Source organism: Benincasa hispida, chromosome 5 (genome assembly GCF_009727055.1).
Source record: "Benincasa hispida cultivar B227 chromosome 5, ASM972705v1, whole genome shotgun sequence".
In the NCBI taxonomy this organism is placed as follows: Eukaryota; Viridiplantae; Streptophyta; class Magnoliopsida; order Cucurbitales; family Cucurbitaceae; genus Benincasa; species Benincasa hispida.
This window is the reverse complement of record NC_052353.1, coordinates 27582153-27588108: the sequence shown is the minus strand read 5'-3', so window position 1 is coordinate 27588108 and position 5956 is coordinate 27582153. Positions and strand designations below refer to the sequence as shown.

The window sequence follows — 5956 nt, the reverse complement described above, 5'->3', positions numbered from 1 at the left end:
TATATTTTTGGAATTTTTGGACATTTAAGTATAGTTGTTGGAATTTAAATTATTTAAATGGAAATTAATATTGAAAATTAATTTCGGAGTTTAGTGTTGGAATTCAAGGGCAAAATTTGTTGTTTTAAAAATTAATTTTGGAGTTTAGTGTTGGAATTCAAGGCCAAAATTTGTTGTTTTAAGAATGAAAAGGAAGAGAATGAAAAAAAAAATATTATATTTTATTTCTTTCCTTTTTTTTTTCTTTCATTTTTCTTTTTCCCTCTTTTTCTTCCCCCCTTCCATATTCTTCCTCTCGCAAACCCAGCCGCTCGCCACCGACCTCGACCAACACCTCTCGTCGTCGACCTTGACCAGCATCTCCTCGCTGCTGACCTTGATCGCCAGCCTAGATCCGAGCCACGAGTAGCCCAGCTTCGACTTCGGCTTCTTTGCGCCTCAACCATTCGCGCCGCCCAAATTTGATTCTAGCCCCTCGCCGCTGACCGTTTGCACAGCTCAGATCTGGTTCCGGTCTCCCACGTCGAGCCGCCCGTGCTCGTGTGCTGCCAGATCTGCTCGCGCCAAGCCACATCGTTGGATCTGAAGCTGCACCGTCGACTCCCAGCCAGTCGTGCCCTCCCCTCGCCGTTAGCTCGACCTTGTCGTCGAACCAGCTTCCACAATAAATCTTCTTTGCCACTTGGTTCTGATCAAATCTTGGTTGGAGTAAGATTTTTTGCGTAAGTTGTTTTTGGGTGTTGTTGTTCTTGGTTGTTTTCTGGATCACTTGTTATGTCTTGGGTTTATAATAGTGTTCCTCCTTGCATTTAAAGGTTAATTGGAGGTTTTGGAGGAGAATTTGTGCGCTGTCCAGCGAGTGTTGAAGTTCCTCCTTCGTAGTGATTTGGTAAGTTCCAAGGCTTGGTAACTCCCAATGTGGTTTGGTTTGGGGATTGTTAGATTAAATTTGATATGTTTGGTTTCGGGTTAAAATTGTTAATATCTCTTAGGTTTGGATTTTAGATTCAAGACTTGAGACGTTTAGGGTGTTGCTCATCAAAGTAAAGGCCAATTATCTTTTGAAGTTTGGTAAGTTTGGAGTACGTTGTTGGGAGGTTATTTTGAATTAAGATTAATTGTGGAGAATTAAGTTATTAATTTTGAACGTTGTGTATGTTTATGTAACCAACAGAATTGGGTTTTGGAATTAAGTTAAGACCGAGCTATAGTTTAGGTAAAGTAAAACTGGAGGTCTTTGAATAATTTGGTTGATTGGAGTTAGACCCAAAATATTGATTTAAATATTGGATTTATCTTAGGTGTTGCTTGTCTTGAAAAGGATAAGCTTGCTTGGGCTTCTTTGGATTTAACTTTGAGGTAAGTAATCTTACTACTGGAACTGTCCACGGGCCAGACATTAGATGTATGCTAGCATGATAAATGAATGTTATGGTAGAATGATAGCATGATAGACTGATAGTATAATATGATCAAAGTATGTTCTGGTATGAGATCTGAATTATTTATTTATGCACATAGACACTTGAATGCTAGTATGAGATGGTATGTGCTTCCATATGGTTGTATTTGATCTGATGATGTTGAGGTATACATGTATGTTGTAGAACTATGATGTTGAGGTATATGTGTATGTTGTAGAACCATGATGTTGAGGTTTATATGTATGTCATAGATTCGTACAGTGATGATTATGATGTTGAGACTGTGCAAATGTCCTTACTGATTAGTTAGATGCCCAGTTTGTGTTTCCTTCAGGATTCACCAGTTTGTATTTCTTTATGGATTCACCAGTTTGTGTTTCCTTCTGGATTCACCAGTTTGTGTTTCCTTCTGGATTCACCAGTTTGTATTTCCTCTGGGATTCACCCGTTTGTGTTTCCTCCGAGATTCACCAGTTTGTGTCTCCTTCGGGATTCACCAGAGGTAGTGGGCATACTTAATTACAGTAGGATAGGACTCAGTCTCCTTGTTTCATGTGTATGTGTCCCATGAGGACTAGAGTAGTTTATATGCTTCACCAGAGGTGGGTATCTAGAAGACATAGATGCCTAGCCTGACCCCAGTAGTGGGGTTACTTACTGAGTATTTTATACTCATTCTTTCTCATGTTATTGTTTCAGGTAAGTATAGAGATGCACCGGCAATGGACAAGCGGAATTCGTGATCGAGCCACTGGGACTAGTTTTTACGCTTCCGCATCATAAGATTTAAAGTTCTTTTCATGTTTCTCTTAACTTTTAGTTTTGATGTTTAAAAATTACTTTTAAGAATCGTTTTTTCAGACTTATTTATTATTCTTTATGATTTATGAGGGTACCCTACTATTATTTTAGTATTTGAATTTAATGAAAGTCTTTTGAACTTACTTATTTAATTAGCATTTATTTCACCATAACGGAGTGTCGTTTTGATTTCCATATATGAATGTATTTAATAACAGCCTAACTTAAGTCTTAGGGGGTCGGGTCACATAATTTCTTTAATTTTCTCAAAGAAATCTGTTATATCATGTAAAGAGTTATGGAAAACACTGGAAATCTGTTATATCATGTAAATAGTTATGGAAAACACTGGAATTGAGCTTATAAAAGCACATTATATGATATAGTTAGTTGTAAATATAGCAATTAAGCTTATAAGTATAATGCAAATAAATTTACAGATGTAACAAAATTTAGATTCAACTTTTAGAGTCTATCAATGATAGATTATATCGTTAGTAGGAGTCTATCAACGATAGTCTGTCATGGATAAATTTTGCAAATCAAATAACAATGAATACTATTATTTCAACGGTTAGACCTTTTTGGATAAAGATTCTCTATTTTGAATTTTTCATTTTTGTGGTACGGAAATGAAAAGACTGGAAAGAATAGACAAGAGATGAAAATCCCCCTCCCGCTCAATGATACATGAAGGATAGAAAAATTTCCGGATCAAAACGTTACTTTACTTTCCTTCGGTCTCTTTACTTAGACTTCGGCGAAGGGGAGGACGAAATTGTCCTAACCCTTGTTTTTTAGTTAGGTTTAAGTTTGAAGAGAATAATATTCTATAACGAGCAATTCATTTATTTTCAAACTGACCCATTTACTATCTATTATTTGATTGACTAATCCTTTATATTGCAATGGCTGAAGAGTCAAATGTTTTGGCAATTCCTGAGGGGGGGATGAATCAAGATAATTTTGCATCAGTGCTCTCGATTTTTTTTCATCCTTTGCTGTAATAATATCTCGGTGTTTGCACCGATAACTTGGTATATCCACTATAGAACCATTAACTAAAATATGTCTATGATTAACTAATTGTCGTGCTTGAGGAATAGTCGAAGCCATACCCAATCGAAAAAGGATGTTATCCAAACGCATTTCAAGTAATTGTAGTAAAACTTGACCCGTTGATCCTTTGGCTTTTCCGGCGATACGAACGTATTTAAGTAATTGTCGTTCTGTAAGACCATAATGAAAACGCAATTTTTGTTTTTCTTCTAAACGAATACGATATTGAGATTTTTTACCGGAACGCGATTGGTTTTTAAGATCGTTTCCGGTTTTGGGCATTTTACTAGTTAGTCCTGATAAAGCCCCCAGACGACGTATTTTTTTTTGAAATGAGGCCCTCTGTAACATGATATAAAGACTCCTTATTTTTATTTTATTTAAATTTCATAAACCTAAATTAAAACTAAACTAAATGATAAATATGATAAATGAAGCAAAATCCAGTAAAGTATTGTACTACAATACAAAGAATAATTAGATGACTTGGATCAATATCCGGATCCTATTGTATATGTAAATGATATAAAAAAGTAAGAGTTCCTTTCTTGATTTATTCTACAGAAATAAAACCTCCCCTTTAGTCATAAAGGGAAGTTCCTACAACATGATAAATCGTTGACTTTAGGGTAAGAAGCCGTTTCTCTATTTATTTGATTTTTGACATAATTGATAAATCAAATAAATAGAGAAAAGCCGGCTATCGGAATCGAACCAATGACCAAATGCGATGCTCTAACCTCTAAGCTAAGTGGGCTCACATAACATAAATATTACATGCATAGTAATTTACTAAATTACTGGGATCTTAGCTATCCTAATTAATATGAATATAGAATCTAATTTCATTTCAAATAAATATTAATAATTATGTTCTATTATAGAAATAATAGTTAATATAACGATCAATAGAATATAGCGATAGGAAATTTTGATCTATTTATCAAATGGATGTGTAACAGTAATTAATGTGTTAATCTCAATTAGATAGTAAATTTTTGTTTCTGACTTCAAATGACATTTACAATTCTTATTATTATTTTTTATTTTTGGTTATTTTGGTTTTAGGTTTTTTAGTTATTTACTCTTTTCTTTATTATTTTTTTACTCTTTTCTTTATTATTTTTTTTACTATGCTATTTGAATGTCTGTCTATTTAAATGAAATGAAAATATTACAATATTTACATAATTTTGATTTTCTCTTTTTTATATTATATTTTATATTGATATTGAAATTTCTTATATTTATTTTATATTTTTAATAATATTATTATATAATAATAATATAAATATATTATATAATATAATGGGTTATAGAATAATTGGTTAATGGCTATTCTATAATATTATAATTCTATACTATACTATATTAAATAATTTATCGAATAATAAAGTAATTTTTAGTTATGTTATAGAGAATCTGCCCTAAGGGTAGGGTAAGAATAAATAAAAAAAAAAATGAAAAGGTGCAATCCAAACCAACTAAATGCAATTGAGATGATAATGAAGCATTTCTCTGTTTTCATTCTGAAAGGTGGAAGCTAAGACGAAAAAANGAGATGATAATGAAGCATTTCTCTGTTTTCATTCTGAAAGGTGGAAGCTAAGACGAAAAAAAGAATCGACCGTTTAAGTATTCAAAATTTTACTAAGAAAAAAATCGAAAGAGGGGCAAATATATATGTCTATATATCTATCTATATTGAATTATATTGAATTGAAGATACAGAAATGATAGAATCATTTTGGATCGGATCAAATACAGGTCTCCGATTGAGAGAGATGAAAGAAGAAGATACATAAGAATTCCAATAGGAGGAACCACTTTTCAATAGAGGAATCGGTATTCTAATGACTTTAGTGGTTCCAGTATAATAAAAATGAAAGAAAACGGGGAAGGACATCATAATGCGATACTAATCTTAAAAGAGGGGGATATGGCGAAATCGGTAGACGCTACGGACTTAATTAGATTGAGCCTTGGTATGGAAACCTACTAAGTGATAACTTTCAAATTCAGAGAAACCCTGGAATGAAAAATGGGCAATCCTGAGCCAAATCCTTTTTCCGAAAACAAAAAAAAGGGTAGGTGCAGAGACTTAATGGAAACTGTTCTAACAAATGGAGTTGACTACGTTGCGTTAGTAAAGGAATGAATCCTTCCATCGAAACTCCAGAAAAGATGAAAGATAAACGTATTACGTACTGAAATACTATATTGATTAATGACAACTCGAATCTCTCTTTTTTATATTTATATATAAATATAAAAAATGATATATCAAAATGAACGAATTGTTATGAATCGATTCCAATATCTCCAAGTTGAAAAAAGAATCGAATATTCATTGATCAAATCATTTACTCCATCATACATAGTGTGATAGATCTTTTGAAGAACTGATTAATTAGATGCGAATAGAATAAAGATAGAGTTCCATTCTACATGTCAATACCGACAAAAATGAAATTTATAGTAAGAGGAAAATCCGTCGACTTTAAAAATCGTGAGGGTTCAAGTCCCTCTATCCTTAAAACCCTAAAAAGGCTCGTTGGCCTCTTTAATTTAATTATTTATCCTTTCATTAGCAATTCACAATTCGTTATGTTAATCATTCATTCGACTCTTTCACAAGCGTATTTGAGCGGAAATTTGATTTCTTATCACAA

General features: G+C 32.9%; 2 long non-coding RNA genes across 2 annotated transcripts; both read left to right on the top strand.

Moving 5' to 3' along the window:
- The first annotated feature begins 216 nt into the window (after window positions 1-216).
- On the top strand, window positions 217-2181 carry LOC120077688. Its single transcript, XR_005481817.1, has 5 exons — window positions 217-722; window positions 816-889; window positions 1006-1071; window positions 1302-1359; window positions 2124-2181. It is a non-coding gene; the product is annotated as an uncharacterized LOC120077688 (long non-coding RNA).
- Window positions 2182-4651: 2470 nt separating this feature from the next.
- LOC120077143 lies at window positions 4652-4938 on the top strand. Its single transcript, XR_005481738.1, has 2 exons — window positions 4652-4820; window positions 4883-4938. It is a non-coding gene; the product is annotated as an uncharacterized LOC120077143 (long non-coding RNA).
- Window positions 4939-5956: the final 1018 nt, after the last annotated feature.